The 14,090-nt window shown below is 39.4% G+C and overlaps 1 protein-coding gene across 24 annotated transcripts in view; it reads right to left on the bottom strand.

Annotated features, from left to right (window-relative positions):
* Positions 1-4,922: 4,922 nt before the first annotated feature.
* CARF (calcium responsive transcription factor) overlaps positions 4,923-14,090 on the bottom strand; it is a 38,957-nt gene continuing 29,789 nt past the window's right edge. For 7 of the 24 annotated variants that reach the window (XR_004241156.1, XR_004241180.1, XR_004241175.1 and 4 more), the window contains 3 exons: positions 9,491-12,119; positions 8,236-8,399; positions 4,923-8,118 (listed from right to left, as the gene is read on the bottom strand). The gene's annotated coding sequence lies outside the window, so the exon portion shown is untranslated. The remainder of the gene's footprint in view (positions 8,119-8,235; positions 8,400-9,490; positions 12,120-14,090) is intronic. The other 17 variants (XR_004241171.1, XR_004241163.1, XR_004241173.1 and 14 more) reach the window with 17 other exon arrangements.

Here is a 14,090-nt window from a genome sequence, read left to right as displayed (position 1 = left end):
CTTCCATTTTATAGCATTTGGAAGCAAAACAGGATTGTTCCAGTGGTGTTAGAGCTCCTCTTCCCCAGGAATACCTAAATGGTGTTCCTTGAGAAAATTATGTGAGTGAGAAAGGCATCTAAGGGCTATGGTTTAAATCTTCCAGAGTGTGTTGGCAAGTTTCCTTCCCCAGATCCAGGGAAAGAAGAAGAGATGTAACCAACAACTTTTTTGGTGGCATTTGGGAGTGGTTTTAGAGGTGACAAGCACAAACATGCTAAAGCCTGTATGTCTCTGCTCCACTAACTATAGTATTTCTGTTGTGCCCGGGGCCAGGAAGCCCCTCTCTATGGCACAGCAATTCTCTCAAAACACAGAGGGAACAAAGAATGTCAGAGTGAGGCAAAACTTCTGACAAGAGAGGAAAGGTCAAATGGATTTGTTGCTACACATAGTTGCTGGCCAAAACTGCAAGCCAAACTAGTACATAGAAGCAACACCAGCTTCTATGGCACTCTTCACAAGAGTGCTCAGTAGTTAAGAGAGCTCCTTCTCCCATGTTCAGAAGAAAGCCACAACTCTGTAGTATGGGCAGGCATTGCAGATTTCAGTTGTTTGTGACATTCCCAATGACTCTGCGCTAGCATCTGGTGTCCTGTCTTTGACATCCAAGTCTTGTCCTTGATATACATCACATATCCATCAGTGCCACCAATATTCCTGAAAGATCAAGCACCTAATTAAATTCACTGCAAGGCTTCAGTTTTGAAGAGGCTGTTAATGCAAGAAGAATCTTTCTCTGTTTAATCCAAACTGGTCCAGTCTTGCTGGGAGGACCACAGACTTCATTCCAAGTTGCAGAATACAAGTTGCAGAATACACAGCACTGAAAGTCCAGGAATCTCTCCTTCTCCCTTCATACAGTCTGAGATGCTTTAACTTCATGCACTCATGTTGTGGCTGGAGAGTCCCAGTTACCCACACACAAAACAGATCTGTTGTGGCTATTCTTAGAAAAGAACAGCATTGTGCTGAGCAGAAACACTGCACCCTCTGCCACACATGCCTACTGCCCAGGGCAGGGGGAAAGACAGAAAGGGTGAAGTGCAGGGAAATCAGCTGATGTAGAAAACCAGGTCAGGCCAGGCTGAGATAAGCACATGTATATCAGTGCTGATGTTCCAGAAATGGTACCTAATTATGTTGGTAATTGCTTAGCGCTCATCTACATTTAGAACTTTGGCACTGCCTCTCCCTTCATTCAGTGCTACCTTTTCTGATGTCTTACATGCACCATCTCACAGACCCCCTGTCTATGATTGCAGGGGCCTCCCCACTGCAATCCCTCTCTCTCCATTTGCAGAACAAAGCAATCCCTGGATGCTGGCTAATACAAGCTGAAAATGAATTTTTGATGTCAGTTGAAGAAAACAGTCACTAATGATTCACAATCCAGACCCTTCCCAAGAGTTTGGCTTTACAATTCACTGAAGACTGTCATTGATTACAGCTGCTAGTGATTTTATTACATTTCTTAACTTTCAGTATCTAATTAGAATAAATCCTCTAATTCTCCTATAATGCCAGCTTGAAAACAGCTTGGAGACTCTATTCTCTAATCAAAGGTAAAAAAAATCAAATTTCTGCGTACGTAATTTTAATGTAGACTTCAGTGCCTGCTCAGCACAGAAGCAGTAATACATGGTAACAGCCATGCTAAATGTTTAAAATTCTTTTAACATGCAAGCAAACCACCTTACACTTCAGGAAATATGAATTTTTTAATCACTGTCTTTGTCAAACTGCTGTACATTCTATAGTTTCTAAGGCCTTATTGAGCTGTCACATGAAAACAAGCTATTTGCTTTTCATAGGATGACTGAAAGCAGCTTTCTGCCAAGCTCTTTGTAGCAGTTACTGTTAACAAATTATGACATAGTTACATGTGTATTGGATGTGTGTGTGCACTGCATGAGGCTACACACACACACACACACAAATCTCAGGGGTTTTGCAGCCTCCAGAAGCAGAGTTACTTCCTAAATTTGCCATCTCTCGATGTGTACAGAGCAACCTGCTGCAGAAAGAACTGGCAGCATTTACAAGAACAGCTACTAATGTTTGGTGTCTGAGCAGGGTGCATTTATCCAACATCCATCTCTTCTCATAACCTGTTGGCCTAACTGGCATCATCCCTCCCAAAGCCAAGAACTAGGGAATGGATAGCCTGGGCCAGAATATATTCCTTCCAAACAGCCTGAAGAAGACTGGGAAATTATCTTCTCACTTCTAATGCTACAGAAGTAGCTGGATGACTTTGTGGAGTTCAACCAGATGCCATCACCAACCTCCCACCTCTGCTTTCTCTTGCAGTGCTGCTCATGAATTCCCCTAGAAATCTTTTGATCTAACATGGTAACACCTAAAAGAAAAACAGGGCTCACATCCATCTTCTATTTCATTCCTTGTTCTCTCATCTGCTGGATATAGGGATGGTGGCTGTGTCCCCAGCCAACACTCAATAACTGCAGCCATTGTTTTCCAAACAGCAGCACCCTCAGCCTATCTCTTCTGCTTGATTCGGTAGATGACGAAAATTTTTCAGCAGGGCAAAGACCTTCCAAGGAAGGAGTGGGCTCTTAATTATTATTGTCAGTTATCTACTGCCACTCAAACAAAAATCTGATAAAAGCCAGCAGAAAGAGTTTTGGATGCCCCATTCTGTGCTAATTCTCTACTCCTGTCTGACACTGCTTGTCCCTGTGTTAGTGATAATGTTATAAATGTGGATTAGAATGTCAAGATGTGCATTACCAATGAGAACCCACCATCAAAAAATCAAATAATTGCCTGCTTTCCTCATACAATATATTAAAATATCAGTTCACATAAATATAGATAGAAAATTTAAAAATAAAACAAATTAGAAATCCCCAAAAATGGTATTTTTTGTCCCAGTGGTTTAAGTCAATATGAGCACTCCTTTCTGGCACAAATTAATCAGACTATTACCTATTACACTAGGTAGAAATAGTCAGGTAAATATTATTTTCCCTCTGTCTCCCTTCTAATGGAAAACAGGAACTACAGATTTGAACAGAGATTCAATTTTTCAGCTTCTACTTTTAAAAAATGGAGCTTCAATTTTTGACTGCATCGTTTTTAGACTGCTTTCTCAAGCAACCCATTTAAACTGGGATGCGGTAAAATGACACTAAAAATTACCTTTAACTGAGTATGTGGCCCAACTAGAGACTTCTTTTCTGGCTTGGACTGAACAGGAACAAATTTGTGTGTGTGCTGCTGAGAAGGTTTTGGAGGTTTGTGATAGCATGTGCTCAGGTCCACAATGCCAGCTTGGCAGCTCATGCTCCAGGATTTAAGAACATGTTCCATGGGCTTCTCAAAAGCAAGAGTTAGTTTTGGTGCACATTTTCTTTGTGGTACAGACTTTCCTAGATCTTTCTTCAGTATTTTCCACTGCTTCTCTTTTAGAAATTTCTGACACAGCTCATTGTCACCTAGAAGAGAGCTAAAGTACTTGGTTGTGAAATTGCACTTCTCATGTAGCCAAAAGTTAACCATTCATTCTAAAACAGCAAGAAGGAATCAGAGTCAGTGCTGGTCAAATAGTCAAGAACCTAGTTCAGTTCTTCCTCTGTGGGCAAGGATGGTAAACTCTGGCTGACCTGTGCAAAGGAAGTTCTGCTTCAGATATCAGCCTTGGTGAATGCTATGCTTCAACAATGGTAACATCAAAAAATTGTTCCCCTCATTCCTCAAAACGTCAGTACTCACCATATTATGCCAGCTTTGCCTTCTCAGCAGCCTTAAATAAATCCATCTCCAGAAGACAAGGTTTTATCTAGACAGCCAACTCTACTAACCTTTCTGTAAATCACTTAAGTAATGGGAAAGAAAATTTTTTCTGACTAAGTTAGTAAACAATACTACTTCAACACAGTGGAAACAGCATGCTACTGGAATATACTGACAAAAATTCCCTGGAAAAATTAAGTGACAGAAACTGGAAATCTGAAAAAAGCATCCAAATTGTACTATTACCAATCTGTAATATTATTAGCACTACCTGATCCTGGATCCTATAAAACTCGGCAAATAAGCTTAACATTATCTTTTGTTACCAGACAATGCTATAGAGAGAGAGAAAAAACCCCAAACCAACAACTTTTTATTCCTCAAATATCTCAAGACACTTACCAGTGTAAAAATTTTAAACATGCCAGCTGTTGCCTCTGATTCTGGGTTTAAATGAAACATTTATCATGGACTCTTCTTTTATCATCTCACTGGTATGTCAGCAGCAAGACACTGAATAATGAACAAAGTATTCTAGGCATCTCATAACAGAGCAGGAAGCATCACTGCCTCACACCACATGGCTATGATGCCAGTCAGACTTCTCTGGAAACCTTGTTTATCTTTGTAACATTATGCCCAAAAAGTATGTTTCTCTGAGTGCAGAGGTGGCTCCAGCATCTCTTCTTTTTGGAAATTCTGGCCATTCAAAATTAAATACAATCCTGGTTTCCCTACTTGAAACCATTTTAGCTGCAGTCAAGAACCTACAGTCCATTTCAAAATAGTCATTTTATTGCTAACAAATGCTGACAACTTCAAAGAAATGGTAATTCATCAATTCCGAAACACAGATAAAAAGAGTGAATACAATGTGAAGTCTCTCTGAAATGTCTTGATAATTATCAAGAATATTCAACTTTTACTATTTGTTAGAAAATATATGAAATATCATATCTTGCAATGAAGTACTTGTGTCTTATGCTCTAAGTATTAACTATTAACTTATTTTAACTTACTCTGCATAAGAGATCAAATAAAACAGACCCTACACTGGATACACAAAGGAATGAACACCAAGTAAAAGCTTGACAAAGCCAACAGAAACCAAAACCACCACAGACTGACGTTTTACAAAGTGCTTTATTTCCCAGTTATTTCTGCAATGGCTCATAAACATTATTTTTGTTTGCAAGATCAGAATAAACATCAGTGTACGACCAAAAGTATTAGCCTGTGGTTAATCTCTGGAAGATCTTACCTTACTAACGTTAATGACGCTGGCTGACTTTATGGTACATTTTGTTAGCACCTGTCCACAGGGAAACTTTTCCATTTTTGCAGTTATTAGCTAATCTCACTAGTGATCCCTCATTCTGCAAAGGAGTTCAGAAGTCTGAAATAAGAGGAGACACTTTTGTTCATGGATTAAACTAGATGAATGAAAACATTTCACTATGAAAACATCAATCTTTTTACAATTGCAACTGATGAACCCTAGGTCACAGCTCCTGAAGATGCTAAATTTGGTTCCAGTGTAGTCTGCCTTTTTTTTTTTTTTTTTTTAAAGATGTCAGATTCACTCTGCCTGATCCAAGGAAAAATCACAAGATTATGGAGTACTTCAGCACAAAAGACTTTTGGGTAGTTATGGAACACGGATAATCATGGACTTTTCCAGAGCAGCTGGTGGCTAAATGCAAAATGAGGAATTCCTTTCCTTTTTATAAAACTTCCAGAGAAAAAAGAATTGCCATATGTATTATTTCTATTATTTCTTTTCTGACATGGCCAGAGAAGTTTAATGAATAAATTATACAGCAAATAAACAGTAAGACAATAATCAACAGTGAGTGATATCATTGGAAGAAATTACTTGATGAAGTTACAATGACAGTGCAATTCTTTCTGAAGCTCATCTAATTAATTATCAAAGAAGTCCTTTTCGCCCAACTCTTCATAAACAGTTTTATGGACAACTAACAATTCACCATGTTCCTTTTTTCTCTTTATGGTGAGATGTGAAGAAAGCGGAAGAAAAAAAAAGAGATTAATTTAGCTAACGTTAGGAAGCTATCCATCAATTTTGTATTCCAAACAGAGCCCCCAGTATAAACCAGTAAGTGTGTCATGTCACCTAGTACCCTGTCTAGATGCCCTTGGTGTCCAGTGCCAGGTATTTTCCAAAGGTGGTGTAAGAACATAGATATAAAACTATGGAACTCAAGGAAGTTCCCTTCTTATTCAGGAAAATAATCTCTGAAACGCACAAGAGTATAAATCTCATTCCCAAACTCTGTGTATTTCTTTTCCCAAAGTTAACAGCACTTTCACCAAAGATGCCACTCACTGCAAACTTTGCCCCACTCTGAAGCACTGCAAGACGTAACACCAGGAAGATGCCACACCCTTAACACCTGTAAGAACAGCTTTACCAAAGTAGATGAAGTAGAATCTACTGCTACAGCACCCTTGCCTCAGAATGATTCTCCCATGCTCAAAGCTGTAAAGATATGGCTCGTATTCTTTTCCAGCTGAAATGTAATGGATTACACATGTTCCTGAGTTAATTCTCCAGCTCAGAGCTACTCTAGTGAAGAGGTGAGTAAGCTGAACTTGAAAGGCCTAACCAGAATACATCCAGAAATGCAACTCCTGATTCAGACATGGTAAACTACTTCCTACACACAGAATGAATTCTTAAAAATCAAAATTTGATCAATTTTTTGTCTTACTTAAAAAATTGAAGGCAATAGTGACTTGCAGTGATCAAACAGAAATCAGGATTTTTTACCATGACTTGCATCCAGATGTAAATTTCAGTATTTGAATCAATATGAAGAAAACTAATTTATTGCCAATTAAAACAGATTACATCACTGAGAAACAAAGGAAAATTAAAAAAACACATTCCCTTCATGTTGCCTTCTTTCCTCAGACTCAACTTCACACTTTGAACACCCAAATTCTCTGTCTCCCCTTGTCCAAGGCAGCACAGGGCAAAGTAGGGTCAGTCTGTAACAGCTTCTTCCTATCGCTCCATCACGTGTCCTCTCCACAGGCCACAGTCCTTCAGCAGAAGCCTGTTCTGGCATGGCTCCTCTTCATGGACTGCAGTTCCTTCAGGAAAATCTGCACCTGCTCTGGCATGTGATCCTCTGTGGTCTGCAGGGAAAATACCTGCTCCAGCACCTGAGGCAACTCTTCCCTCTCCTTCTTCTCTGACTTTGGTGCTCAGAGGACTGTTTCACCTTCTTCCTCACTCCTCTCTGCCATGCAGCATTTTGCCCGTTCATACAGACACCTCCACAGAGGTGCCCCCAGCATCACTGACGTGCTCAGCTGTGTCCCGTGGTGGGTCCACTGCAGAGCTGCCTGGAACCAAATGTGTCCTGCACAGGGCTACCCACACCAGGGCACCTGAACTCAATACAAAAGCACAAACTAAAACCTGGACATTAAGAACTTCCTGGGGCCATCTCCTGTGCTCTCTTTCTTGTGCCCGAAGAGTCATTTGTGGGGACACAGTGGGGCAGACCCACAGACTGATCTGCATTCACAACAATAACTTTGTACTGATAATGTGCTGGTACACAAAGTGCAAGACACTGCTCTCATCAGCACAGTTCTGCAGTTGTGCTGGCCTGTGTGGAGATGCAGGTGCAGGAGCAGAACCTGTGGCAGGTGCTTCCTCTGAGGACTTCTGGAGTGAAAGGGGCAGTGGAGCTCACCCCAGTATTTCCCACTCCTTAAGCAAAACACAATGATATCTTACAGTTCAGTCATGTAAGAAATCAAACTCCAGCACAATAAAGCAGAGAGGAAATTAAACTCCAAAACATGAGAAACTGAGGATAGAGAAGTTTTTTAAGATCAGAAATTTGTTTCTGTGCTGCTCTGGGTATGAGAAAGAAGCAACAGAAGAAAAGCAGAAAAGTAGAAAATGAGAACATGTTAAAACGATTTCCCCACTCCCAAAATGCAATAAGCATGAGTACGAGTGGTACGAGACAACAAAAAATAAGGCTAGGCCAGTGAGAGGTAATTTTATGGCTTGTATTATATACAAAGTTAGACATACACTAGCACCTAACATGAAAAACCTGCACACCCACCAAATTATTGTGAGGATATTGATTTTAAACTGGTAAAGCCCTCTTTCCACAGATTATCTGTTCTCAGTAGAAGTAAGGTCAAGAAGGTTCCCACTTCCTCCATCTCCTTCCATGTACAGAACACCTCAGATGTGATAACAGCTTTGTCAACAGCCAAAAACATGGAGTTGTCAGACCAGTTTGCATTCAGAAGATAACTAGTGCACTGAAGATAAAAGCAAACATACAAAATTACCATTCTAGCTTTTATTAGATGTGAGCTCAGAGCATAAACAATAACAAAATCAACAATTAAAAAGTAGTATATTAAAAAAACATTTACCATCTAAACTGAGCCATTTCAGCCATAAGAAATTGCAATCTTGAGCTGTAACTTTGAGAACTTTCTATCTCCTGCAAGCAGCTTTTTGCAAACTTCTCTTCCTCTTCTGCTCTCTGCTCTGGTCTCTTGACAGTTATCTGGAGTACTCTCAGAGGTAAGTGATCCTGAGAAAACAGCCAATACATAGTGAACTAAGAGCTAAAAGTGGAAGACAAGGAGGAAACACCTGCACATTTCAGAAAACTGAACAGTGTCGTGGAAGAAATAAATAATTTCCAATTCTCTCTCACATTTAATTTTAGCTTTAAGAGAAATAGCTACACAGAAAAGTTAAATTTATGTAACTTAACAGTGACCTGACAAAGCAAAACTGAATTTAGATCTAAGATAGATTTTTTAGGCCAAACTTGTGATTAATTTGCAGATGCACTATTGAACTGTAGGTTGGCAGTGGGGAGAAACAGATTTGTTTTCTTCTTGCTGCTGACCAGTGTTTGTCAAGAAACATGTTTAAGAAAACGTATTGTGTAAGGGCAGTGCTATGTAAAGAGCAAGAATGCCTACTTTTACCATGATATTCTCCAGTTGCTTACTCCTTCTACCAGCTCCTATTCCTAAATTAAGCATGCTTGAGGGTGACTGTTCTAGGTGCTTGAGGGTGACTGTTCTAGGTGCTCCCAACTCTCTATATACAGCGTCCATCAAGTTTTTATACACAGGGACTTTATCTTCCCTTAAGCTGGAAAGCAGAATTCCATGAACCATCTTTCAAGAGATTAATATGAGCAGCTTTGCATCAGGTAGAAACACAAATGCAGCTGCTCTTGCAAGCTGGAAGGTTTTTCTTCTGCTCAAGTACTGCAGAACACAGGGGCATAGCGTCAGAATTTGTCCCTAGCTCAGACAGAGCTCAGATTAAGATCAAATTCACAACAGTTTGTGAGACAATTGTTTTTGACACCACTGGTTTCACCAAACCAATGCGAATTCCATGCACAAAGAAAATTCATCGCATCTAGAACTGATGTGATACAGATGTTAATAAACAAAATATGGTTTGCAGATATTTTAACCGACATGCTGTCAAGTGACCAGGTAGATGATGCAAATGAAAGAGTGTCCTCACATGATGGGATAGGTCTTAACTATGGATTCTGGTGTTATAGGCAAGACTGATCTTGCCTTGTAAATCACTGAACACAGTGATTTACAGCACAGCTGGAAGATCATCTACAAAGGAAGAAAAGTGCCAAACCTTTCAGGCTCTGGGCATGGTGGTTTTGAGGGGTAGTTTGGAATGCTTCATGTTCTGGATAAAAAGAAAAAAAAATTGAAAAGGCTTTGGTTAATTTAGGTTATTAAATGGTTAGAAATATACAACATTAGTATGTTAAAGCTTACTCTGTAAAAAGTACATATCTGAAAGGACTCTAGATAAAAGCTCTCTACTGTTTCTTTATAAAACAAGCTTTCATTTACTTTAAGAAAATGCACACAGACAATAAAAACGATCAGGAGGTGCCACTGGCCTACAGTTTCAGTATGACATGCAAAGATGGCAAGGTATGAATTAGTATTCATTACCATTTTGGGACACACTCATAAAAACACTGAGATCTGTCCAAACACTAGGCATCTTGTCGAGCAGGTCAGAGAGAGTCAGCAATAATACTAATATTCTGGAAAGGAAGATTTACTTTTATTCTCTATTGGAAAATCCTCTTCCTCCCACCAAAGAAAGTGTATTACATAGAAGTCACGTCATCAAACTTTAATCTCCTCTGTTCCATTCCTGCAGGTCCTCTCATAAAATCTTACACACCTTCATGCTCTCCATGTCCCTTGCAGGCTTGTAGAACTTCTTGAGTGGGCAAGCAGAAAGAACAGCTATGTCAGCACACAAAGGCAATCACTGTTTCTCAAGGGTGCTTTCAGGACTAGCACAGAGAATGTTAGTCTGGCACAAGGACACTCTGCCAACACACACCTCTCTGTTTCTGGCTCTCCTGCTACCATCTGATTGCCACACTTAATTACATTTTAAATAGTATCTACAGACAGAGACTGTTCTCCAAAGTGCAGAAGAATTCCTATGATCTTTCCTGGAGCCACTGAACTGTCAACATTTGACCAAGGGATAGAGCTGAAATTTTAACATTATTTTAGTGGCAGTTTATGCTGTATTGACACTGTCCTGCTATAGAAATCCAAGTACATTAGAAAAATGTCCAAATGGCAGATCCAGTAGCACGTAAGCTTTTGCTCTCTAGTTCCTTCCTAGTGAGGACCCAGAAATCAACTCTTATGAAAGCACTATACTACAAACAGATTTTCATGATGAGCCTTATCAATCCCTATTAGAAAAATGATGAGGAAGAGTGAGAAATTTAATTTGCCTAGAACAGCATGCTCTTGTTTAAACAGGCAGAATGTCATTAACAGAAGCCAGTACATGCCAAATGACCAACTGAGCTGTGCTGCAGAGATGGTTGTAGTAAGAACATGAATTCCAATTATCCACATTAAAAGATCTGATTACATGTGCCTGAAAATAGCTGCATCATTTAACCACAGCTAAGTGTAATTAAAACTGTTTTAAAGAACTATGTGCAAACAATTATAGTCCTGTCTCCATATGATTTTGCAGTACATATATATATATGGATATGTATTTTAAAACTATTAAGTATCCAAAGGTAACTTGCATAAAGAGGCTATCATATACGTGCTTGTTGCAAGGTTTCTTCTATCTAGCAGAGGCTAACCGACTACTGATGAGAATTGCTCCCACAGCTCCTATTGTCCAGGGAAGAGTCCTTAGGACAAGGACACTCAGTACTTGTCCTCATAAAGCTTTCCATGCTTCTAAAACCCCTTCTGTACAAGAACAGGAGGGGTCCTAGATGACAAACATGCACTATTACTTTGTATGATACAGCAGTACTATTTCTGCCCACTCCTTTGAAGACTGTCCAGAAAACACATCATTCAGAAAATAAACATGTCATTTGTCACGTGCATCAGAAATGGAATGGCATACTAAGATGTAAGAGCTTATATTGGGAAAAAAAAAAAAAAAGGCATGCACATACACTCTTGTTATTTGCTGCCCCCTCCTTCTCCCCACAATTCATACCTCAGTTGCTGTTGTTGGATAGACCAGCTGGATAGCTTCTGACCTAAAAAATCAACACCACCTGTTTTACACAAGGCTTGTTTCATTCATTAATGAGGTGCACTGTTGCTGGGAGAAGATAATTGTTACTGATGGAATAGGCTCTGAAGTCTATTCTATGAAAGCTTTGCTCAGAAAGGCAGGGCAGATCAAAGATGATTTTCTCATCCCAGACCCATAAAGAGCAGTAACTTTCCCCAGCACCATCCTCAGCTATATCACACTTTCTATCCCTAATGGAACAGATTCCTCCTACCTAAACATCTGAGAATGTATCTGCTTGAATAGGCTTAAGGGAGAAAACTGTACATTTGCCAACAGACAGACAACTTAACAGGCAGCTACCATCCACAGCCAGAATCAGGAATTCAAGTGGTATGAAAGAGGCCAACCCTAACAGCTGTCAGAAACCATCCTTTCCTCCTTGTTTTATCAAATCTTTTCCATTGCTGTGAATGTAAATGGCCTGTGAAATGGGGCTCCTTCATATTCATTCCAGTAATGGTGATAAACCCCTAAGCAAGCAAGTAAAAAAACTTCAATTTAAAGTAACATATCTACTTATGATAGTGGGTAAAGAGGGAGAAAAACTGATGGGGCAAGGCTCACCAGTGTTTACCTGTGCAGTGAACGTAGCAGCTCCTTCAACAGTCCAACACTGAAACACTGAGAACTGCAGGGCCTGAGGGCATGGGATTTCTGTGGAAGCCTTAAGAAGTGTGAAGAAAGAGACATTTGGGCAGATGCTGAGCTGCAGTCAGTGGGATGAGGAGAGCAGCAAGGTAATTCAGTTGGGAAGAAAAGGCTTGTTTTCCTTGGTAACAGGTAAAGAAAAAGTCTCTGGCCCTGAGCTAAAGCTCCAAGAGGAGTTTCTTCTTCATATTAGAAGCTAAGAAGGGGCACCTCAGACTATGGGGAGTCATTTATCTGCCTCCAGTACTCACCAAAACTCAAGCAGCTTTTTTATTTTGAAGGGCAGGACAAGCTTCCCTTTTCTTCCATACCTTTAAATTCCTACCATGAACTCACACTATCCACTACTGGCATAGAGATAGACTCAGGAACTGCACTAAACCTTTGGGCTCTCAACCCCAAAGACCCCCCCCACAGCACAGTCCCCATCAGCATTCCCAGCAGGACCCTTGCTTTTCAGGAACTTCTTCCACCTGGTCTCCCTGCAGTTATCCTACTTGTCCTCCATCATCCCTAAAATCCACTGCCCTGAAGGAGCTCTTGGATTTCTCCCCACGAGCCCCCATAACCACAAAACAGACCATTACTTTAAAAGAACAAGTTGTTAACATTTGAATAGGAATATTATACATTAAGTTACTATAGAAAAAAAAATATATATACACATACATATGCAGACATTTGTGCCTCTAAATTTTGTAGAAACTGCAATAATTTTGTACCACAAAAAGCACTCATTACCAGTACTGGTTTCCATCCAAGAGGCCTCCAGCCTTGAACAAGAGCTATGGATGTGTACCTTCTTACATCTTCTCTACGTTTTACCAAAAGGTTATTTTTGCATGCACATACAGAAGCACAGCTCTTCTTGTAAAGCAACAAATCACTCTTACAGACAACCAACAACAGGGATAACTGGAGAATCAGTTGTTCATTTACAGTACTGTTGAAGGTCAGGAATTCTAGGTTTGCAAAATAAGTGCTTGCACACAACTACCACAAGGAAACAAAATAAACATCAGAAGAACATCTACAATTCCAACACAAAGTAATAACCAACTACTTTGCATCAAGCTACATAGCTTATGCTGAAAAATCAGCCTTGAGTATTCTGTTTAACAACTTTAACCATTGAAAGTGGTAGCATTTACTTCTGATTTTTCTCATATACATAGCAGTCTTCTCTGTAAAATTTAGATGGATATTAGTGAGCAAAGGCATTAAATTGAATACAGAGACTGGACATGGGGGATGAGTTCATGTTCCTCCTTTAGCAACATGCACAAAACAAATGTAAACATACTCTTTGAAAAAGAAAGATTACATTAAATTACAAAAAACCAACACAGTAATAAACCGAAGTATGTATTTGGAAGACAAAGAACTGAAATTCTGTGAAAATGAAGAAAACTGAGGACAAAAATGTGAGTATTGGCTGAAGAATCATCTAAAATAAATTTTTCAATAAACAGAACTGCAAGTCTAATCCCCAGCTTTTAAAAACAACTAATTCTTTATTGCTTCTTTAAAATTCTTCCAACTTTTTCTTCTATTGTTTTCAGACTACCATACAAATCAGGATTGAATACAAAATTCTTTTCAGAGCCTGCAATTCAAGATGGACTAAAAGAGTGTTTTCTCCAGCTGTGTGCACTAGGTCAAAACCAGAAATACCATCAGAAATACTGTTCGGCACAGGATGAGACTGTAGCTCATGATGGAAAGAACAGGGTTAAAACCCAGAACTGTTAATGAGGGAACTAAGCAAGAACTGATGGAAATGTAACTTGTCTTTCCCTAAGCTTTTACTCCAATCACAAATGTATTGTCTGCTTTGAAGAGAACTAAAATGGAAATAACCTCTTGCTGGTAATCTTTAGCTGTAATTTATTCTTTTGGAAAGAAGCATTCTCAACAATGAGGAAAAAATCTCAAAAAAAGAGCAATATAGGGAAAGAGAGTATCATTTGGAATGCACTCATTTAAA

This window comes from Corvus moneduloides, chromosome 7 (assembly GCF_009650955.1).
Source record: "Corvus moneduloides isolate bCorMon1 chromosome 7, bCorMon1.pri, whole genome shotgun sequence".
Lineage (NCBI taxonomy): Eukaryota > Metazoa > Chordata > Aves > Passeriformes > Corvidae > Corvus > Corvus moneduloides.
This window is presented reverse-complemented; position numbering and strand designations above follow the sequence as displayed.